General features: G+C 38.6%; 1 long non-coding RNA gene across 1 annotated transcript in view; it reads right to left on the reverse strand.

Annotated features, from left to right (window-relative positions):
- Positions 1-20,001, reverse strand: part of LOC144582965 (uncharacterized) — a 120,515-nt gene extending 100,514 nt beyond the window's left edge. The window contains exon 1 of the long non-coding RNA XR_013536629.1: positions 19,424-20,001. This is a non-coding gene — a long non-coding RNA (uncharacterized LOC144582965). The remainder of the gene's footprint in view (positions 1-19,423) is intronic.
- Between the last annotated feature and the right edge of the window lie 5,473 nt (positions 20,002-25,474).

The raw sequence follows: 25,474 nt of genomic DNA on the forward strand, positions 1-25,474 counted from the left end.
TGGATTAACAGGATAATTACTATGTGACAAACAAATGCCAAATAATGTGAAGAACTGCTTTGTAAGGGAGTCCTTGGTTTGATAAGGGTTTGCTTTCAGGTGTGTGGCCTGAATTCTAAACCCCAGAAATATTTCCCAGGCTTCTGATGAAATCTGAATTTAAACATACAATGCAACCTTACCATTTTCCTATTTTTATGAGTCAATTTTAAATGCTGCAGGGGAATCTTTCCATTATTCCTCAGGCTTTGCTGAGACAGCTAAATTGTCACCTTGACCTTGTGGATGCCCCCAAAGGCAGTTTCCTGAAAAGGAGGAGGCAGTCTCCCATCCACAGTGGGGAGGAAGGCATTCTTTTTGCAAGATCGCACCTGGGTTCGCCAGAGCATCCACTGTTTATGTATTTCTCATCCCTGTTAAACTGTAAGCTCCATCATCCGCAAGTGATGTGCATTAATACTTTGGATGGTAATAATGTCAAAATATCTTCAATACCTAACAATTTTGGAGCCATCACGATGCCATGAGTACCATGCTAATTACTATTAGGCATAATTCAGAGAAAAGAGAAATGCAACTGAGAACACTTGCCGAAGGTTCAATGAACATTAAGTGACAGAAGTGGGATTCAAACTCAAAACTGCCTGACTCCAAACCTATATTTATAAGGCCCTCTTTAGTACCACTACCTAACCTGTAGTAGGTACTTAGTATATAGCAGGTATTAAGAGTAGTACTGGGAGTAAAGGGTCTAACATTGATTGAGGGTCTACTCTGTTATATATGGTGCTCAGCTCTGCAGACATTATCAGCTCCCACAACCTAACCACCACACTTCCCTGTGGTCCCGCCTGCAGAGACAGTGGCTACTTCTGAGGCTTGTCTATGGTGGGCTGGCTCTGGCCCCTGTGCAACTGGCTGACATTTCAGTCCAGCTCAAGGCTTTGGCTACCTGAATTACTCAATTATTTTTCTCTCTTCCCTCCTGACTTCCCCATTCTCTCTGTCCCTTGTGCATTTTATGCTGGGCCCATTTTTCATCCACCTGCACATTTTACTCCACTGCTGTCAATCACCTGAATCACCGCCATGCACATAAAACATATACTGGGCACCTATTACATGTCTTGCACTAAACACTATCCCGGTTCACAGCCCCAGGGCTTCTCTGCACCTTCCAGGTTCATTCCCAGTCTCTGTGACAAGCAGTGTTCAGGGCCACACCTGTGCTGCCTGGAGTCAAACTCTTCTCATCTCTTACCAGTTTATGACCTTGGGCAAGTTACTTAACTCATTTATCCCTCAACTTTCTCATCTTTGCAAATGTGATCATAACAACAGTACCTGCCTCTTCAAGTGGGGGGTACATATAATGACCTTGTAACAGTTCTGGGATCATAATAAGAGCTCCCAGGTTGTCAGTCTTCCCATCGGCCTACTCCAAGGGTCTTCTCTCAGTGCCTCTCAGTTCTGGTTGCTCAATGGGCTGTGTCCTTGGTACATGGGCATTCCTCTCTGTTCCCCTTTATACTCACTCCTTCGCATTCTTTTTAGTTTTTAAATGTTTTCAACCTTTCCTTCCTGTTTCTTGTTAGTCTATTATCCCTGAAACCACACATGAAGATGTTTGTGTTATACTGTATGTGCAGTCATCACCCCAGTGGAAAAGTGAAAGGTTCAGTTTTGGGTTTGTAAACTGAATAGAATCAACCACATATAGGAACTGTTTCATTAAAAATTATAGTTTCGGCTGGGGGCAGTGGCTTACGCCTGTAATCCCAGGACTTTGGGAGGCCAAGGCAGGTGGATCACGAGGTCAAGAGATTGAGACCATCCTGGTCAACATGGTGAAACCCCGTCTCTACTAAAAATACAAAAAATTAGCTGGGCACGGTGATGCGTGCCTGTAATCCCAGCTACTCAGGAGGCTGAGGCAGGAGAATTGCCTGAACCCAGGAGGCGGAGGTTGCGGTGAGCCGAGATCATGCCATTGCACTCCAGCCTGGGTAACAAGTGCGAAACTCCATCTCAAAAAAAGAAAAAAAAATTATAGTTTCATCCAAGTATTAATTTTGTTTGTAGCTGTGTGTGTGTGTGTGTGTGTGTGTGTGTGTGTGTGTGTGTTTTATAAGGGTGATTTGTACCCACACTGCAAATGGAGGCCAGGTCCACTGAGTCCTCTGTGAGTAAGTGAGAAAGACACTAATTTCTCTATGCCTCAGCTCTCATGTCTGAACATCAGGGACAGGTGTGCCTAATTCATAGTGGTGTTTGGGGAAATACTTTGTTGATGTTAAAAGTCTAGTGGAATTGAAGCAAAACGCTAAAAAGAAAGCTTTGTAATCTGTTTTTTCTCTTTTTCTCTTAGCTTCTAATCATGAATATATACAGACTACCATCCTGTCCCGAGATTTCATGTCTCTTGGCACACATGATAACGTGTGTGTGTGTGTATTTTTCCTCCTGCATTACATATTTACAGGATTGAATGCCTCTTGTTTCAAAAACGCTTTGTAATTTGAAGCTTAATGGCTACCAGGAGGCTTTTTGGAATAAAGTATGGCATTGGCACCAAATATCATTCAATAGTTGGAGACTGAACCTCAGTTTGGTGACGCTGTAGATGATGGATGTCAAAGAAGATGAGACACAGAAAATAAAACAGAAGCAGCTCTTTTCTGTTCTCCTTCATTAATTATGCAATAATTTGGTAAACAATAGGAAATAGTCAAATTGGGAAAAAACTGGTGAAGATATTGCAATATTGGATAAATTTCCTTATATGAGTCTTTATGACTTTTTTTTCTAAAAAAATAAAAGCCTATAGACTGGTATCCCGAGGGTAAAAATGCTCCTAATACTTTCCATATAAACCAGTCCATGCTTCCTAAATATGACCCGAGGAGCTGTTGCTGTATGAAAGGGAAGATTCTAAGGCTGGTAATAAAATAAAAATGTGTAAGTTAAATGTGTTCATTTAAGCATCTCAGCATCTATTCAACGCACTTGCAGGTTGTGATTTAGGTGGAGCCCTGTCACTTGACTACGGAATTGGAGCGTATGACCCAGACCTAAGCCAATCAGTTGCAGAACATTCTTCCTGCTGAGATAAAATTTTGATTCAATCAAAGCATGTGAGACACAATTTAATTTTTTCTGAGATCTTAAAAATCTCTCTATTTCCATCTAACTTGAATCTGGAAGAATTTGGTATCAAGAAGTGCCACCATTATCTTTCAAACTTAGAATCAGAACTTGTTCACTCAAAAAAAAAAAAAAAAAAAAAAGTAGATGTATGTTGGGGCAAGAGAGAAACTGGGTCTAATGCAGTGGGGTATATCCTATCACAAATGTCTGCTCTGAATCAGCAATTCCTAGTACATGAGAGGGAAAAATAAGGAGAACATAGAAAAATAGAAGACAGAGGAAAATAACATTAAAACAGAAATAACATGGAATATTTATAACATTTATAATTATTCAGTGCTTAATATAATAATAATAATAAAATAATATAATAATTATTCAGTGCTTAATATAAACCAAACCCCCATGCCAGGCACTGTATATGACTGACCTTATTTATTCTCATAGTAACTAGGTACTGTTGTTAGTGTCATTTGTAGAAAAGAATTTACATAAATTAACTGACTTGTCCAATCTGATGAGTGCATTGCCTGCCTTGTGGAACATGACTAGGCTTCATCTTTATCTCATTCAGAGCTTTCACAGCTCTGTGTACAGGTAACCTCAGAAATGTCAAAGAGTGCTATGATTTCAATGCATCCCCTCCAAAGTCCTTGTTGAAATTTATACTCATTGTGGTGATATTAAGAGTTGTGGCCTTGGGGAAGTGATAAAGTAATGAGGGCTCTACCATTCATGAGGGATAAAGAACTGTAAGGGGGCCGGGCGCGGCGGCTCAAGCCTGTAATCTCAGCACTTTGGGAGGCCAAGGTGGGTGGATCACGAGGTCGAGATCGAGACCATCCTGGTCAACATGGTGAAACCCCATCTCTACTAAAAATACAAAAAATTAGCTGGGCATGGTGGCAAGTGCCTGTAATCCCAGCTACTCAGGAGGCTGAGGCAGGAGAATTGCCTGAACCCAGGAGGCGGAGGTTGCGGTGAGCCGAGATCATGCCATTGCACTCCAGCCTGGGTAACAACAGCGAAACTCCATCTCAAAAAAAATAAAAAATAAAAGAACTGGAAGGAACCATTGTGAGGCCCTTTTTGCCCTTTCGTCATGTGAGGACACAGCATTAGTCCCCTCCAGAGGATGTAGCAACAAGATACCATCTTGAAAGCAGAAACCAGGCTGTCACCAGACACCAAACTTACTGGTGTCCTGATCCTGGACAACCCAACCTTTAGTGCCTCTAGTTTTACCAGCCTCTAGTACTATGAAAAATACATTTCTCTTCTTTATAGTTTGAGACATCAAAAAATAAAAATGTGAGATATTTTTATCTCACTCCTTTGCCCAGACTGAAGTGAGGTGGTGCAATCCTGGCTCACTGCAGCCTCAACCTACCAGGCTCAAGCCAATCCTCCCACCTCAGACTCCCAAGTAGCTGAGGCTACAGGCACACAACACCACACTAGGCTAGTCTTTAAATTTTTCTAGAGATGAGGTCTCACTACGTTGTCCAAGTTAGTTTCAAACTTTTGGGCTCAAGTGATCCTCCTGCCTCAGCTTCCTAAAGTGCTGGGATTACAGGTGTGAGGGACTGCACCTGGCTTGTTCTTATAAATTACAAAGACTAGAATATTTTTAGTCATAATAGTGCAAATGCACTAAGATAGCCTTCCTGAATCACACAGTAAGAAAGAGCTGAGATACGGATTGAAACTGAAACATATACAAACACATCTAGATACACTATTTACGACATACATATTCTGAAATGAGGTGGTTTCTTCTGTCAGCATTAGCTAATATTTTCATTATTAAAGGAAGATTATTTGATTATGATTGTTTGAGGTCCTGAGTCAAGATTATAGTGCAGTTCAAACTCAGATTACTCCTAGTAAGAATTGGGGGCAAACTTCTGGATACAGAAAGACTTTGTTGTCAGTTCCTGGGTTATTTGATTTATTTTATATGACATATACAATTGATCTAATCCCAAAGCTTGATATCAAACCTATAGGCATTCAGGCATCCATTTAAAGAAGACAGCCACTATTCTTTTATTTATTTATCTATTTTTTTTTTTTTTTTTGAGACGGAGTTTCACTCTTGTTACCCAGACTGGAGTGCAATGGCGCGATCTCAGCTCACCACAACCTCCGCCTCCTGGGTTCAGGCAATTATCCTGCCTCAGCCTCCTGAGTAGCTGGGATTACAGGCACTTGCCACCATGCCCAGCTAATTTTTTGTATTTTTAGTAGAGACGGGGTTTCACCATGTTGACCAGGATGGCCTCGATCTCTCGACCTCGTGATCCACCCGCCTCGGCCTCCCAAAGTGCTGGGATTACAGGCTTGAGCCACCGCGCCCAGCCAGAAGACAGCCACTATTCTGAAGAACTTGTTCTTTGGTGGTACAAAGATTTAAAGAACCTTGCCAATGTATTATTGAAGTCATTTACCCATGATAAATGTATTATTGAAATACAGAGGTTAACAAATTAAAAAACACTACTTTATAAATGGGGACACCACCATGGTGACACTCATATAGATACAGTGTACAGTCATCCCTTATACATTAAAAAATAGATTCAACCCCCATTGCAGCTGGTCCTGCCTCCTGCCTGGTCTCCTTGCCAAACAAGTGGAATTGGACAAGAGATTTCTGTGGTTTTGCTTTACAATCTCTCACCCATCTGACATTTATTCCATCATTGACTCAATCTTTCAACCACCCATTCACACACTCACCAAATAAACACTAAATGCCTATTGTGTCAGCAATACTGTTTTGCAGGAAGTTTCACCCTGAATCAAGAAGGAAGAGTTGATACAAATTACAAATGATATACTGCAATGATGAAAACATTTATTGACACCAATAAACTATGCATCCTCATTCAGATACTCATTCATTCAGATTTTACAAATACTGAGATGTGCAGACACTCTCTCAGATGTTTGCAATCATGTTAGCATGCAGAGAGACCAGCTCAAAATTTGTAACATGGAGGGGAAATCTGCAGCTGTCTGTCTGGAATATTTAGTTATGTTAAATCTCCCTTGCCCTTATTTACACCTCTAAATTTGGAAAACAGAAGAGTATAAAGGTAGAAAAAAACTATTATTTCAACATTCTGAAATAACCACTTTTTAATATTTTGGTCTTTAGTTTTGTAGTCTTTCTTGTGCAAAAATGTAAATTTATATATAAATATATAGATATATATATAGAGAGAAATCTATACATATTTTCTACCAAAAAGCATATTATACACAGTATTTGATAGCTATATATTCATTTATCAAGTATCTAATGGGATTTTCCAGGTCAGCGAATATTCTTCTATAACATTATTTTTAGTAACTACATCTTCATGAATATGCCATATTTCACTTAGCCCTATTATGAAACATTTAAGTTGCTTTGAGATTTTAATATTGTAAATTGTACTGCTGTATCAGTCATCTATTGTTAAACCAATGCTGGGTACCAAACCTCTACAAAACTCAGTGTCTTAAAATAATAGTCTTCATATTCATAGATGTACTGGTCAGCCATGGCAGATGTGGTTCCCTATATCGATTGACAATTCAGGATCTTCTCCAAGTGGCTCTCTTCTTCCATGAAACATTAGGCTATCTGGGGTATGCTATTTTATGGCAACAGCAAGAACAAGTTTGACTTTACAAGCACATTCTGAATCCTTGGTGACATTACAGATGCTCATAAAAAATTATGGAAACCAAATCATATGAGCAAACTCAACGTGTACTCCAACTTTGTAAAGAGAAACCCCAAGAGGACATGGCCAAAAGCATAGATACTGAGAAGGGTGAGGCATCTGGGACAAGAATGTTATCTATCACAATTACAGTAAATATTTTTGTATGTATCATTTAATATACATCTCTTAAAATTTTGTTTCTTTAGGATTACTTCCTAAAAGCTGGGTTGGACAATATGCTTTCACTAGCGCATATACATGTAACTAATCTGCTGGGATTACAGCACCCTCCCAGCCATTCCCCCCACCCCTCAACCCCCACACACATACACCTACCCACTAAAGTGCTGAGATTACCACGCCTGCCATATCTAAATCTTAAATCTATGTGCATATGGCTTGCCACTCTCCCAGCACCATTTATTAAATATTTCTTACTGATTATTTTAGTCCACTTTGTCAAAGATAAGATGACTGTAGGTGTGTGGATAAATTTCTGGATTCTCTGTTCTGTTCCATTGGTCTGTATGTCTGTTTTTGTGATGGAACCATACTATTTTGATTACTATGGCCTAATATGGTTGAACATCAGGTAACGTGACGCCTCTGGCCTTGTTCCTATTGCTTACGATTTTTTTTTTTTTACTGTTCAGACTCTTTTTTGGTTCTATATCAACTTTAGAATAGTTTTTTTTCTAATTCTGTGGAAAACAACATTGGTAGTTTGATAGAAATAGTGTTGGATCTGCAAATAGTTTTGGGCAGCATGGATATTTGAATAACACGGATTCCTTCAATCCGTGAGTATGGAGTGTTTTTTCCATTTGTTTTTGTCACCTTTTATTTCTTTTAGCAGTGTTTTTATTTCATGTTTTAAAAATACCATTGCCTGAACTCTGTCAAAAAGATTTCATTTAATTGGTCTTGGATGGGGCTCAAACAATGGTATCCTACAAAAACTCCCCCCAGTTTAGAATACAGTTGAGAATTATTTTTCCAAACCCTCAACATTTTGCTGAGAGTTGATGGGTATTGCTATTTAGCCACACCCAACCACTCACCCTCCCAGCCATCCTCTCCCAACTCTCAACCGCCACACACATACACCTACCCTCTGGGCATTGTTTTCTGTATTTCTCTTTTTGTTTACTTTTTTCTCCAGAAAGAAGAGAAAGGCTTGTTTGCTGTTACCACAACAACACTAGACTTAGGTAAAAACTTTCCCAAAGGAGAATTTGTGATATTAAAATTGCTCCTCGGGTTTTCCTATTTCAATCATGACATATAAAGAGCATAGATTTCACCCATGTTATTCTTTCAATAAGAAATTCCTAGAATAAAGGAAAGGCAATGACTTTTCTTGGACCTTTTCGAAAACTGATGTTGCAGGATAAGTTACTACTCTGAAATCAGGTGAGACCAGCCCATCTGGAGAAACACAGCCACTGAAATCTGTTAACCTGAAGCAGAAGACGCTGGAGCCATAAACTGGGAGATACATGATGCATATGCCTCAACATAGCAGGTCTGTATGTGCTATCCTTAGAAGGACCTGCTGGAAGGACACGGATGAAGCTGGAAGCCATCATTCTCAGCAAACTAACACAGGAACGGAAAACCAAACATTGCATGTTCTCACATGATCATAAGTGGGAGTTGAACAATGAGAACACATGGGCATAGGGAGGGGAACATCACACACCAGGGCCTGTCAGGGGCTGCAGTGAAAGGGAAGGGAGAGCATTAGGACAAATACTTAATGCATTCGGGCTTAGATGACACATTGATAGGTGCAGCAAACCACCATGGTACATGTACACCCATGTAACCTGTACATTATGCACATGTATCCCAGAACTTAAAGTGAAAAACAAAAACATTTAAAAGAAAGGTTGGCCCTTGGCTGATGTTTGAATTTCAGCGGGGGTTACTGCCATTCCCAGACCTAATAACAGGGCTCACTTTGCCTAAACTGTTTGTATAAACCAGACGGTTTATGCTAAATACCTCTTTTTCTTCTGGGAGTTGGAATTTTGGTATGTGCTATGCAAAGGATGACCTCAATAAAAATTTTGGGCACTGAGTCTCTAACAAGCTTTCCCGGTAGGTAACACTTAATATGCATGGTCACAACTCATTGCCGTAGGAATTAACAGCAGGCTATGCGCTTCCTCTGGGAGAGGACTCTGGGGAGCTCGAGCCTGTTTTCCAACACACTTCATCCTGTACATTTTTTGCCCTTGATACTTTTGCTTTTATCATTTTACTGTAGAAAATAACTGTATAATTATTGCTGAGTTCTATGGGTCCTCTTACTAAACCATTAAAATTGGGGATGGTCTTGAACCCCCATATAAATATATATTAAATTTGATGAATTGCAGGAGATGGAGTTTAGACAAAGTTACAGTTAGAAATTCTTGACAACTATTATCTTGGGGGGGTCTCAAATTTTCAAGGGCTTCATCTCTAGAAACTCAGACCAGTTTTTATGGTGAAAATTTGATAAATATCCTTACTTTTTTTCTAACAGAGAAAGGGGAAGAATAATCATTGTGAAATATACTCATGACATTCTTTATAAGCAAATCTCACTCTTCAAGGGAAACTGCTACCAGAAAATTTCTTCCATTCAGTACCATTCGGTCTTCCCAATTCACTTAAAGGGACAGGATATCCAATAGAAGTCAGAGTACCAAGGAAAAAGATGGAGAACATTCCAGTCAAGGAAATAATTAGGGACCATTGAGAACCAGATGTACCACTGGGGAAACAACTGTGGAGAGCACAGCTTCAATACACAAGCCCACAAAAAGACTGATTTAATAGGAAGATTATAGAACACTCCCCGTCCCACAAACATGACTGAAAAACAAAAAAAGTAGGGCTACCCTATAAATACAATTGATTATGCGTGAAAGAAATATAAGACACAAACTTTAACTAGAACTACTTAGGGAAACCCAAAGTTGAGAGGGAATTAAAACAGATGCTATAGCAACCTGAAGCCTCTGGTACCTAGAGCTATAACAAACATCAAACAAAGGCCACATCCTAATCAGATAAACAAATATCCTCACATTATAGTTCCATTTATTCCAGGTCCTACTACCTGATACAGTATGTCTAGCTTCTAGCAAAAATTATAAGGCATGCATAAAGACAAGAATGAACACCATTTGAAGAAACAAAGCACTAATCAGAACCAGATTCAAATATGACAGAATGATAAAATTAGCAGCCAGGGAATTTTAAATGACTATAATTGAATTGTTAAGGCCTATATGAGACATAAAAGTAGATAATACAAAAATAAATAGTAATATAAAGTGATAACAAATATGAATAATGTCTTTGGTGGGGTCATCCATTGACTATAAATGACTGAGGAAAGCATCAGAGCTGGAAGACTGGTGAATAAAAATTTTCCAAACTTAAATACAAAGAAAATGAGTGTATTCTGGTAGTGTGGGGAGACAGAATTTCAAAAACTCTGGAGCAATTTCAAAAAATGTAGCATGTATAATTAGGATAAAATAATGAAAAGAGTAAGACAATAGTAGAGAAATATGTGAAATAATGGCTGACAACTCTTGACAATGAGACAGACGAAACAAAATCTCAGAGAATAACAAGCAGTTAAGTACCAAGACATGCGCATGCACAGACACACACGTGCACACACACACACACACACACACACACCCATAGACATACCATATTTGCATTTTAGAAACCAGAGAAAATAAGAAAATTTTAAGAAAGAGAGGAGATAGAGGAAGATAATTTACTTGTAGGGAAATAAGAATAGAATTAAGAGTTGTGACAGACTCCTTATCAGAAATCATATAAGCAAGAAGAGAATGGGTAAAATATTTGAATATTTGAAAGAAAAAAAATCAACCTAGAATTATATGCAGTGAAATTCTTAAAAGATATTTTTTAGTCATAGAAAAAATATTATAGGTAAATAATTTAGATATTTTTAAAGGGAAAATAGCATAAAAGGGGGAATAAATAAAATTAGAAAATTGTCATTTTTTATTCTTGATTTATTTAAATGATTACAAAGCCAGAATATAATCAATATATTGGGTGAATATAGCACATGAATAAATGAGGTAAATAAAAACAACATCACAAGGTATGGAAGGGAGAATTTGGAAAGAATACATTCTAAGGCACTACATATGAAGGCAATATAGTACTATTTAAAGTGAAATTCTATTAGGTGTAACTGTGTACAGAAAACTCTAGGAACCCAATAATATTTTAAAACATAAATATAACTGATATGTTAAGAGAGGAAATATATAATGCTCCATTAAAATCAGAAAAGCAGAAAAATGAAGAAAAATAAGAAACCCAAAGAAAAATTCAATTACTAAAAACAAAAAATAGAACTAATATCTATCTTTAAACGTAAATAGTATAAATTAACTAATTTAAAGACAAAGATTTATCAGAATGGATAAAAACAAAACTATGTCATCTATAGAAAACTAACATAATAAAATAATTCTATGTTACAAATAAAGAAATATAAATATCTTTAAATGTAAATAGTATAAATTAATTTAAAGACAAAGATTTATCAGAATGGATAAAAACAAAACAAAACTCTATGTCATCTATAGAAAACTAACATAATAAAATAATTCTATAAGTTACAAATAAAGAAATGGAGAAAGATATACTCTGCTAACACTAATTAAAAGGAAGCTGAAGGAGCTTTTATAATTTCAGACAAAGCAGACTTCAAAGCAAGAATGATTGTCAGAAATAAAAAGAAATGCTCTATAATGATAAATGGGCAGTTCTTTAAGAACAACAATGCTGAAAGTGCATATCCTAAACAAAACACATTAAGCAAAAACTGAAAAAACTTAATAGTAGACAAATCCACTATTGTATTTGAAACTTCAACAGAGTTTCTTAGCAATTGATATATCAACCAGGCATAAGATCAGTAAACATATAGATGATCTGAACCACACTATCAATCAATTGATCCAACTGACATTTAAAGAACATTCCATCTAACAACACCAGAATACAGGTTTTTCACAAGCTTATATGGGACATTTACCAAAATAGACCACATTCTTGGTCACAAGACACAACTAACATCTAAGATAATAGAAATCATGCAAAATATCTTCTCAGACCATAATATAAACTAAAACTTAATAACAAAAAGAAAACTAGAAAATTATCAAATATCCCAGAATGAAATAATTCTTAATCACACACATCAAAATAATTCTCAAGAAAAATTGAAATATATTTTGAACAGAATAAAAATAAAAATTCAGAAGGGATTTCAAGATGGCTGACTAGGGACATTTGACACTTGCATCCCCCATGAAGAAGAGTCAAAATAGTGAGTAGATAATCACACTTTGAATGGATTATTTAAGAGAGAATACTGAAATTCAACAGAAAAGTGGCAGGAAACACCTAAGGCAAGGAAGGAGAGGGAAGCTAAGATCAGCAGGAGCCTGGAGAGTCTCCTCAATGTGGGGAAAGTGTAAGTGAGAGCCTCCCATTAGTCTAAATTTCAGTCATAGAAGAACCCCTTGACCTTCACAGGCCCTGAGACTAACATAGGCAATTACCTGGAAACATTGCCTCAGAGAGAAAACTCATGTTGAGTCTTAAACACCCACTGAGACCTAAGCAGCTACATTGCAGTGACATTTTGAGAGCCCAGCCCACACCAAACTATATCCTGCCCTGGGCCCCACAGCCCCTGCACCTTTACATTCCTGAAGCCCAACTGACATCCTTTGCCTGCCGGCACCGCTGCTACTATAGACTGCTGGTAAAAGCTACTGACAGTGACACCAGCCCCGGTGACACTGCTGCCACTGACAGCAACCTTACCGTCCAGAGTAAAAGGTCCCCAGTGCACTTGCATGTGCCCTGAGGAGAGGCTCCCCCATCCACCACCACCACTGCTGCCTCCACCCAAGAGGGAACCTGAAGATCACCACACTCCTGCCCACCACAACTAATACCCGTAAAAACCACTGGGAGTGCTGGGCTACCCAGATACTATCAGCTGGCCTGGGTAGTAACCCACTCAGTCTGTTGCAACCATCACCCACACCAATGCAGACGGCTTGAGAGCCAAATGGTTGCCCTACCATTGCTGCTGCCATCAACCATACCAAGCCTATTTGACCTACTGATGTTACAGCTGACACTCAAACAAGGTACCTGGAGGTCCAAGAACTGGCTAGCCTACACCCACTAACACTGATACCAGCATCTGCCACCCTCAGATCAAAAGACAAGCATGCTTAGACTGCCACTGCCACCACCTGGGCCTGAGCACTGGCTTACCTAGCTTTCCCATCGTCAGCAAAACTTTACCACAATCTCCACTGATAACTGCACCCTAAGCTACTGAAGAAGTCACAGGTATCACTGACAGTTTGTAACCGAACAAAATATATGAAGACAACATTATTGCTTGCACCTAAAACCAAAGCCGAAGTGCCCTAATCAATCAACGCCATAGATATAACTTCAGGAAAATGTTTTCCTCTATGAAAGTGGATCCAAAAACTTAGAGGTGACTGTTACATAAGATGCACAGATGTCAATATAAGGATAGAAGACACATGAAAAGGCAAGGAAATATACCTGCAAGGAAACACAGTAATTCTACCCCAAGAGATTCTAATGAAAAAGAAATTTATAAAATGCCACAAAAAATCCAAAATAGTGATACTTAAAAAGATCACTGAGATAGAAATATAGATATACAATATAAAGTAATCAGAAAAGTAATTCACAATATAAGTGAGAAACTTGCCAAAGAGATAGGATAAACAAGATAAACAAGAACCAAATAGAAATCCTGGAAGTAAACAATTCAATCAATGAAATAAAATATACATTTAAGAGATTTGACAATAAACTAGATCAATTAGAAGAAAAAAAGTCATAACTTGAAGTCTTTTGAAATAACAGACAAAAATAAAGAAAAAATAATAAAAAAGAATGAACAAAACCAACATGACATATGGGACACCATAAAGTGCCCAAATATTTGAATTCTTAGTGTTCTAGAAAGTGAGGAAAAGACTAAAAGTTGTAAAATATATTTATGAAAATGACAGCTGAGAAATTCCCAATTATATCATGAGATTTAGACATACAGATACAGGAAACTCAGAAATCCTCAAAATGATACCACTTTGAAAGATCTTGTTCACTGCATGGAGTAGTCAAACAGTCAAAAGTCAAAGACAAAATTCTAAAACAGCAAGAAAAGAAAAGCATCTAGTCACTTGTTAGAGAATCCCTATATGATAAGCAATAGATGTGTAAACAGAAACCTCACAGGCCAGGAAATAATGGGTTGATATATTCAAAATTCTGAAATAAACCATACAATGCCAACCAAAGATACCACACCCCAGCAAGGTTAACCTTCATAAACAAAGGGAAAATAAAGTGTTTCTCAGATAAGCAATAGCTGAGGGAATCCATTACCATTAGACCAGATCTACAAAGCTTAATAGAGTCCTATACTAGAAAGAAAAAAAGCAATATCTACCATCATGAAAACACACACAAGCATAAAACCCACTGGTAGAACAACCACACAAACAAAAAGAGAAGGCTTTCAAATATTACCACCACAGAAAGCCACCGAGCCACAGTGATAATAAGACAGAAAAAGGAACAAAAAAATACATAAGAATCATAAAACAATAAAATGACAGGAATAAGTTTTAACATATCAATAATAATCTTGAATATAAATGGATTAAACTTCTCACTTAAATGATACAGAATTGCTGAATGAATATAAAAAGTGTGACCCAACTATAAGCTGCTAGCCAGAAACTGACCTCATTAATAAAGACACATAAAGACAAAGTAAAAAGGACTGAGAAAGATATTCCAGGCAAATGGAACCCAAAAGTGACCAAAAGCCACTATACTTATAAAAGATAAAACAGCTAATTTTTGAGAAGATGAATAAAATTGGTAAACATCAGACTGGGCTAAACAATGACAAAAGAGAAGACACAAATCATCAATATCATACATTAAAGAGAGGTTATACAAACTGAGCTCATTGACACTCATTGAAATGATGCTCTAGAAATACCATAAATAGCTGGGCGCAGTGGCTCACGCCTGTAATCCCAGCACTTTGGGAGGCCAAGGCGGGTGGACCACGAGGTCAAGAGATCGAGACCATCCTGGTCAACAAGGTGAAACCCCGTCTCTACTAAAAATACAAAAAATTAGCTGGACATGGTGGTGCGTGCCTGTAATCCCAGCTACTCAGGAGGCTGGGGCAGGAGAATTGCCTGAACCCAGGAGGCGGAGGTTGCAGTGAGCCGAGATCATGCCATCGCACTCTGGCCTGGGTAACGAGAGTGAAACTCCATCTCAAAAAAAAAAAAAAAAGAAATACCATAAATAAATCTATGAGCAAAAATTTTGATAACGCAGGTGAAATACACCAATTCCTTGAATAACACAATATATAAAAACTTGCAGGCCGGGCACGGTGGCTCACGCCTGTAATCCTAGCACTTTGGGAGGCCGAGGCGGGTGGATCACGAGGTCAAGAGATCGAGACCATCCTGGTCAACATGGTGAAACTCCGTCTCTACTAAAAATACAAAAAATTATCTGGGCACGGTGGCGCATGCCTGTAATCCCAGCTACTCAGGAGGCCGAGGCAGGAGAATTGCCTGAACCCAGGAGGGGGAGGCTGCAGTGAGCCAAGATAGCGCCATTGCACTCCAGCCTGGGTAACAAGAGCGAAACTCCGTCTCAAAAAAAAAAAAAAAAAAAAAAAAAAAACTTGCACAAAAATGAAAGCACTATGTCCATCTTATTTCACTGGGAAGTTTTATCAACATGTGGGAAAAATAATACTAATTCTCCACAATGCTTTGCAGAAAACAAAGGCAGAGAAAAATTTTTCTAACCCATTCTATGAGGCTAGCATTACCCTTAAACTGAAACCAGGAGGAGGAGGAGGAAGAGGAGCTACAGTAGCTATCATAAACACAAAAATCTTTTTAAAAATTAGCAAATCAAATTCAGCAATGCCTATAAAGAGTTATACACCATGGTGAGATGCAAGTTTTTTCCAGATATGTAAAACTGATTCAACGTTAGAAAATACATCCAGGTGATCTACCATATCAACAGGCTAAGGAAGAAACACATGATTCTATCAATTAACACTGAAAAAGCATTTCAGAAAATTCAATACTCATTCATGATGAAAATTCTCAGCAAACTAGGAATAAAAGGAAACTACTTTAACTTGATGGACAAGTTAAAAACCAATTGCCAACCTCACACTTAATAAAGCACTAGAAGTTTTTGCCCTAAAATTGAGAACAAAACAAAGAGGTCTTCTTTTACCAACATTGTTCAAGATATTTGTGAAATTCTAGTTAGTGCAATAAGATAGGCATAATAACAATAAAAGGTATACCGATTAAAAAGGAAGAAATAAAAATGTCTTATTTACCAACGGCAACACTGTCACTCTAGAAAATCTCAAATAATTTACATTAATACTTTTGAAACTAATAAGTGAGAATAACAAGATTGCAGGATTCAAAGTTAATATAAAATATTTATTTTTTTCATAAGTACCATTTACAATAAAACTCCTCTTCCCAAAATAAACCCTTATATATAAATCTAGCACATATGTACAGGATCTATACGCAGAAAAAATGACAAAATACAGATGAAAACAAAGAGTATCTAAATAGAGAGTCCATATGCATGGATTGAAAGAATCGATATTAAGACAGATATTTTTTATTGATAGATTCAATGCCATCCCAGTCAAAATCTCAGCAAGTGTTTTTGTAAGTATCAATGACCTGGTTCTAAAGTTTATATGGAAAAATAAAAGATATAAAATAACCAACAAAATACTGAAGAAGAGAGGTGTAAAACTTGTATGCCCCAGTTTTTCAAGACTTACTGTAAAATTACAGTAATTAAGACAGTGTAGTATTGGGGAAAAAACTGTCAGTTGGACAGAACAGAGAGGCCCAAAATAGATCCATGTGGATATAGTAAATTGACCTTTAATGATGTAACAAAGTAAATTCATAAAGAAAGTATAATATTTATAACAAAGGACGCTAGGACAATTGGATGTCCCCATGCCAAAAGAAAGAAAAACAAAGAAAAAAAGAAAAAGAGCCTTACACCTTACAAAAAGTAAATTCTAAGGGGATGATAGACCTAGATGTGAAATACAAAATCATAAAATTTATTTAAGAAAATATGGGAGAAAACCTAAATTATGTTGGGTTTGATGATAAGTATTCAAATATAATATAAATAGTATGAATCATGAAAACAATTTATAATTTGTATCTTATTAAAATTAAAAACTTTTGCTCTAGGAAAGACATCGTTAAAAGAACAAAAAGACAAGGTACAGACTAGGAGAAATATTTACATACCACACCTGATAAATGACTTGTATCCAAAATATGCAAAGACGTAAAAACTTACAAAATACAAAGACATATACAAAATATACAAAGACATCAAAACTTAATAATAAGGAAAATAATTTCCCTTTTAGGAAATAGGCTAAATATCTGAATTAATACCTTGCCACAGAAAAGACACATATGGCAAATAAACACATGAGAAGCTGCTCAACATAATTTGTCCTTTGGGATACACAGATTAAAAGAACCATAAGATACCACGGCATACATAGCAGAATGGCTAAAAACAACAACAAAAAAAATGCAGTACCAAACACTAGAGAGAACGCAGAGCAGCAGGGGACTCTTCCTCATTGCTGATCCAAATGGACAAGGGTACTGCTACTTTGGGAGACAGTTTAGCAGTTCTTTCAAAGTTAAACATAGTCTGACCATATTGTCCAGCAATTGTACATCTAGGTGTTTACCTAGTTTCTATAAATACAAGAAACCCTATGTTTATATAATACCTGCACTTGAATGGGTAAAAAAGCTGTATTCAGAAGGACAAAAAAATTTTTTTGAAGGACATTCTTCAATAGGTGAATGGATTATTAAATTGTGGTACATTTATAGACTGGAATACTAGTCAATAATATAGTGATGTGAGCTATCAAAACCACCAGAAAAGACTGAACTTCAACGGCATGTTGCTAAGTGTAAAAAGCCAGTCTGAATTACATATGGTATAATTTCAATTATATGACATAATGCAAAAGGCAAAACAATAAAGATGGTAATTGATCAAGAGATATAGCAAACAGTGAACCTTAAAGTATGCAAGTAAATGTATGTAGATTTGTGTGTGTGTATATATGTACATGAAGGCGTTTAGGTAGTTGGAGGATTCTAGAATGGAAGTCAGACTATGGTAAAATAATCGAATTGTATTATGGATTTATGAAACAACCTCACCAAATGAGGTTCAGAAAAGGGTGCTAATATAAGTAATTTTGGAAATGTGCAGTCTGTAAAACTAAAGGCAAAATAACTTTTACACAGCAACGTAATCTAAAATTACGTTAATAAAGCTGTTTCTCATGGCAACACGGGTTACTCATTCTGAAACCACTATACAAAATACTGGCATTGAACAATCACATAAATGGACGGCAGATGATGTAAGGCAGGGTTCTTAGCATCGGAACGGCAGTTACAAACAAGGAGATGAGACTAGAATGACCCAAATGGTAATATATTTGGTAATATATTTGCATTGGACACATCTGTATGAGCTCATAATTAGCTTAGCATAATAGACATGATTATGCATTGAAATACTTATAGATATTTATACACACACAGGTTAGCAAACACATCTATGTTTCCTTGTTCTGCCTGCTGAGAGGGCCTCACCCAGTGGCAACAAGGTTACTTACCATCCAGATATCTTGGTTTCTGTACCATTCTTCAAGCAAAGGAATGGGAGCTCCTTGGAGAAACCGGCTGAATGGGATACAAAAGGGCTGGGCTCCCCGCTAAACGCCATCCTGGAACCGTGGCCCTAAGTGAAGACAGTAGACTCGGTTTTTCTTCCCAAACGTTGCCTTTTTGGCCTGCCCCGCCCCTATCCCGTGCGCATAAAAGACTTCAGGTGGTAGAGTAACACAAACAGCTGAGCATCAAGTCTACAAGTGGCTGAGCCTGTGAGATTACAGATGGACGCGCTTCAAGTGGCTGAGCCTGGGAGATTACGGATGGACGCGCTACAAGTGGCTGAGCCTGGGAGATTACAGATGGACGCGCTTCAAGTGGCTGAGCCTGGGAGATTACGGATGGACGCGCTACAAGTGGCTGAGCCTGGGAGATTACAGATGGACGCGCTTCAAGTGGCTGAGCCTGGGAGATTACGGATGGACGCGCTACAAGTGGCTGAGCCTGGGAGATTACGGATGGACGCGCTAACTTCAGGTGGTGCGGCTTCTGGGAAGGGGCCCAGCCAGAGATGGCCAGGCTTCAGGGAAAGATCATCTTCCGAACCCCTTTCCAGCCCCCCTTTCTGCTGAGAGCCACCCACTTCTCAATAAAGTCTTACAAATTCATTACCTTTCAAACGGTTCGTGTGACTTCCTTCTTCCTGGACTCCAGACAAGAACCTGGGTGTCAAGAGGGCAGGGGCTGCCACGCTGACCTTCCACGGAGCTGGTTGGCACTTGGCTGTCCCCGGATGGCAGAGCTGAAAGAGCATTGGTTATAACATGTTTCAATGCCGTTGCGGGGCCCACACAAAGTCTGCTCCTGCCAGAGAGGAGCAACCAGCCAGTTCCAGCGTTTGTTCACTCTGCTTCCCGCACTAGTTCGCTCGCCCGGCCCCTCCCGTGAGGAGTGGTCAGTGATTGGAGGAATATAATGAGCCATTACAGTTCCCACCTGGGAACGGGGTCAAGGCAAAAATCCCATCTCAGTTCTAGGCCTAGGACTGGAAATATACAAAATGAACCTGGACCGTCTTGTACCAGAAGGTAAGGAAGTGCTGAAACAAAACAAAACAAAATTAAATATGCACATGTAATAATGGAGAGACACCAAAGGTATACAGAAAAGAATGGAAAGAGCTCCCAAAGCCCAAAGCTGGAACCATTTGAGTAAGAAAATAAAGCAGTATTGGAATAAAACGTAAAGGATAAAGTCATTATACATGAGTTAATACTGATATAAATAAGTGATTGAACAAATAAATAAATGATTAGATAAACAGTGGAGAACAGACAAATCTCTCCTGCAGAAGAATTCCAAATAATTTATGTAGATACTCCACCTTCAAGGAGGTGAAGCATAAGTCCTCACACTTTAAGTATAGGTTATGCATAGTACTTTTCTTCCAAAGAGTATTGTGTGGAAAGTGTTACGACACAGTAGCTTCACAGTGGAGAAACCTGGCAAACACTATCCCCGCCAGTGATTACAATTAGCATCAACAAGGTTAAGCCAGGCAGATAGTATATACCTTGGATGTAATCGAATGAAAACGGCACGTTACTTCTGTGGGCCTTCCTCCCCAAACACATAACCTCAGCCTACAAGACATTAGACAACTCCCAGGTGAGGGAGACTTGACCAAATCCCTGACCATTGATTCTCCAAACTGTCCAGATCATCAAAAACATCCGAGAAACTGTCACAGCACAGAGAGGACTATGAAGACATGACACAGTGTCTTGTGGTGTCCTGGGTACATAGAAATAGGGCCTTAGGTAAAAGCTAATCTGAATAAATACATAAACTTTAATTTTAAAAAATTGCTTTCAAACAACAGTCACTCATCACATCTGTTCGTTTTTATTTAGTTGCATCATCAGCTGTGAATTAACCTCAGCCCACACCTCTTCTGCTGCCTTTGGATGCTGGAAATGAGATTGTCTGTCTGTTTTCTGGACCTTTCACTAACACTAGTTACCTCATAGGAAAACCAAGCCCTTTTAACCTGCCAGTTGAATTCTACACATCAAATTCAATTTGATGCTTCTTGGAAACTAGTCCTCAATCCAGCCTAGGAAAGGAGGCCAGAACTGCCCTCTGCAGTTGTCATGGTGAAACGATATTGTTCCTGATAGATATCTATGATACAGGGCTTGAACCTGGCTGTAAGCTGGTATATCTCTTCCAGAACACATTTCTTATTTAGAATTTTAAATTTATGAGCTTATATGAGTTTTCTTTTCTGTTTCTAGAGTCTCACCTATCAGCTATGCAAGTTAATTTAACCAGAGCAATTAATCTCTTTTCCAGGCAGCACTTAAAAGCAAACAATTCATTCTGTAGGTGACAGCATGTTGCTTAAAATATCAATAAACATCTTAGAAGTTTGTGTTATATTATCTTCTTTACTAAATTAAAATCCACTAATTAACAAATATTTGTTAAGCATCCACTATGTTCAAAACACTTCACTAGCCTAGCCAATACATCTCCACAAAAACTAAAAGTATAATAATAAAAAATAAAATTTAGCCAGGTGTGGAGGTGAGTGACTATAGCCCTAGCTACTCGGGAGGTTGAGGTGGGAGAACTGCTTGAGACAAGAAGTTCCAGGTTTCAGTGATCTATGATTGGGCCACTGCATTCCAGCCTGCACCACGGAATGAGACCCTGCCTCTAGATAAAATAAAATAGAACAAAAGAACAAATAAAAATACACACACTCCACTAAGCATTGGGACATTTCAAAGTAAAAGGTCCCTGCCTTCCTAGAGTTTTCACTATAACTGGCAAGATCAAAGAACTGACCAAATGTTTCTAACGCAAGGAATGATATGGTGGTCATTCCTATAGCACTGAAAACTTTCTGAGAAGATCAAGGCCTTGCAGGAGGGGAAGATCAGAAAAGTCTTCTTTGAAGTGATTGGAGGCCTCTAGGGTGGTAACAAGTAGAATCAGTATTAGAGGATTCTCTGGGAGGAATAAATAGGAAAGTCAGGTGGGAAAATAGGGCAAGCATTGTCGAGGGTAGAATTTGGAGGCAGTTGTGTGGAGTAGAGTGACGAAGGGAAGAACACATTACAGAGATGATAAGAGCAGAGCAAAGAGTTAAAGTTTGATTGATAGACAATGAAGGGCCACTGAGGGAAGCCATTTTTGATCATAAAAGTGCCGTGATCAGATTGGTAATCACTGTGGCAAACGGTGTAAAGGACACATGGAAAGAGGCACATATGCAGACTTTTTTCAGGCTCCACATTTGCAATCAGTGCTCACGATCAACCGCAGCATACCTCATTAAATGTGCCATTGCCACCAAAGCAATTCATTCCTCTGAGCCCAGTAGCCAGCACTGGTTCCACAAACCACTAGTTGGTTGGATGTCCAGGAGAAATTTCTCTAATTCCACTTGGGATCTTATCTATCTATTACAAAATTCCCGTCCTGAATGAATGCTGTTCCTTGAAGACAGGAAGCATCGCATGCCTTCTCTGTAGTACAGACACTTAAAGGGAAAGCAATGAAATAAAGTGAGAAGTTATTTGCTTTTCTAAGCCGGATAGACCAGCCAATGCTTTTGCAGAAGGATGTTCGCCCTGCACCTGTCTGCCACAATCTCCCAAGTGGAATAATGACAGAGGAGACTGAAAAAATATTCCCAGGGATCTGGAAGTATAAAGAGGCCTACTAAAAGCCTTGACATTTCTTTAAAGTTTTATGTTTGATTTCTAGAATTATTGTGAATTTTGGTCTTTCTAACATATGTGTTCACTGCAGAGCACTGTGAATTCCTGGAAGCACTCAAACCCCTGTGGAAGCATGGGTAGGATACTTTTTTTGTTTGTTTTTTAGAAGCAAGTAGTATGGAAAAAGAGCAGATCTCACATCTACCAAGCTCACTCTAAGGACAATTGAGAATTAAAAGGCCAGCTGGACCTATAAATGCTGAACCTCTAAACAGAACAGAGATATACAGACCCTTTCATATGGTTAGCTTTTCCCCATGTTCTGGCAGAGAGAAACAGCAAGGCCTTTGGAGATGGAATGGTCAATCTTGAACTAATCAAAGCCTAGCTGTTTGAAACAAGGGATCTAAACTCTCACTAACTTAACATTTCCCTCTATCCAAATATGAAAAATGGGCCCATTTATTATTTATTATCTTCCCATCTGATATTTCACCTGCTGCCAACACAGCTAAGCCCAGCCAAGTTTCGTCCATGGCTGGCCTGCAGGCAGAGGATCCCAGCAAAGCAGAATTACACCCAGGGAAGCAGATGGGTGACCTTTCTCTCGCCTGCTCTCCAGACTAGAGAACAGATAGCCAAACTCTTTGGGTGGCCCAGGCCCTTTGCTTCTATGAATTAAAATATATATTTCCCGACTGATGGTCTGTTTCTCAGAAACATCGATCACACATTCATCAAATACCATCTTTCATGCATTATGGCAGAGCAGCCAGCTTTTCTATCTGAAATCCCTAGCATGATACCCCTTCCCTCCTAGCCGACCTTCCCTCAAAATAACTCGGTGTGAACTTTTTTCATTGCTTCTTTTTCCTCCTTCTTTGCAGCCATGTGTTTGAAATGTGTTTAAGATATTGTCACATTTCACATTTCAAATATCATGAGGACAGGCCAATTCTATGATATTTTAAGTGCCCTCATTATGAAACATATGGCCAGAGGGGTGGAGACAGGGAGGTGGGGAAAGAAATACGGCAAATGTAATACTTTCCCAAGGTGGGGGTGGGGAACGTGACCTGCAAGATGCAAGAATCTATGTGTGCCAGTACCGAAATACCATCTGTTTCCATTCAAATTATCAACTTGAAATTATGACTTTTTTGCATATGCCATAATGTATAGGATTCACGGGCCAAAACACATCACAGTGTTTGCAATCAACTAATCCAGTTGCTGTTAAAGCTGTGGCAATTCAAAAAGATTTAAAAACCAAGAAAACCTAAACATGTAATACTTGTTATATTCTCCTTTTTATTTCTTCTAAAAATACAGATATTGTTATTATGGAAACAATGAAAGAGATAGTTATTGACAACATCCTTGATTTATTTCTTAATTAATTCACTTATTCTTTTGCTCATTCAGCAACTAGTTAAGGTATTGTATGAATTACACACACCGTGTGTGGATGTGGGTGCAGAGATGAGAAGACAGTGGTCAAACTGTTAAAATACAAACAATACGGCTGATTGTAGAAGTTAACACAGATGTGACAGAAATACCCCAATTTTTGAGGGAAGGGAGGCTATGACATTGCTCAATGATAGAAAAAAATTTTTTTAAAGAAGGCTACTTCTGGCCGGGCGTGGTGGCTCAAGCCTGTAATCCCAGCACTTTGGGAGGCCGAGGCGGATGGATCACAAGGTCAAGAGATGGAGACCATCCTGGTCAACATGGTGAAACCCCGTCTCTACTAAAAATACAAAAATTAGCTGGACATGGTGGCGCGTGCCTGTAGTCCCAGCTACTTGGGAGGCTGAGGCAGGATAATTGCCTAAACCAGGAGGCGGAGGTTGCGGTGAGCGGAGATCACGCCATTGCACTCCAGCCTGGGTAACAAGAGCGAAACTCCCTCTCAAAAAAAAAGAAGATTACTTTTAAGCTGATTTAAAAATAAGCAAGATTTATCTATACAAAGTAGATGTCGATGTTTCCAGGCTTTGGAACAAGAACATGAGATGATATGGAAGTGCCAATGAGCGCTGGCTGCAAAGAATTCACTACGGCTGGAACACAAAGGAACAGAAACACAAGAGACGGAGGGGGTGGCTGGAGCCACTCCCAAGGAACCTACCTCTATGGAAATCCGACAAGTACTTTAATAGATAACACCCAATTTCCTATGAGGACGAGACAGTGAAACAATAGCTTGATGAACACTTGGTATAGAAACAGACTGCAAGAGCCCATATGTCGAATATGGCAAGAGTCACAGAGAAGCAGACAGGCTACTTTACGTAAGATGCAGAAAGTAAGTTCGTTTGTTACCCTGAAAGTGTGTAGAAGAGTAGAGAATAGAGAGGAAGAAGAAGGCGAGATCAGTGGGTAATAGGATAGGGGACCTCTAGGGCCAAGGGCTAAGAGAGGAACTCCAAATGACAGAGAAAAAAAAAAGGACTTTTGGAGAAAAAGACTATCTAAAATTCTACTGTTTTGCTTGCTTTGCCTGGGCAAATATTTCTCCCCATACCCACCCACTCTCCTCTCTAAACTCTTTTCAGCTCCTTCCAAAAGTCTTCTGCAGTCCTGTGTATTTATATGGGAGTTATATTTTCTTTTGGAAAAATTGGTAAAGATATGAGTTTCTTGTCTGAAACAATATGACTTAGTGAAGAGATCACAAGCAAGAAAACAAGTAGACTTTAATTTAGGCTTTCCAGGAATTAAAATACTAACATAATGAGATGGACTGGCTTTGACCCTCAAGAGGAGGTATAAATGGGGTTTCAAGCCAGTCTCACTAAATTTTTAGGTATAAGGAGGCATACTAGTTGACATTTTGTGTGTGTCACTGAAAATTTAACTGTGATAAACAGAGTTAGGAATAAACACATGCAGAAGATCTGGTGCCTTGACTGAAGGATTTATGGTGGATTTGGTAAGAAGCTCATACATGTAAAAGAGCAGTGAGAAAACTCTGAACAGTCAGCAC

The sequence above is a fragment of the Callithrix jacchus genome, chromosome 6 (genome assembly GCF_049354715.1).
Source record: "Callithrix jacchus isolate 240 chromosome 6, calJac240_pri, whole genome shotgun sequence".
In the NCBI taxonomy this organism is placed as follows: domain Eukaryota; kingdom Metazoa; phylum Chordata; class Mammalia; order Primates; family Cebidae; genus Callithrix; species Callithrix jacchus.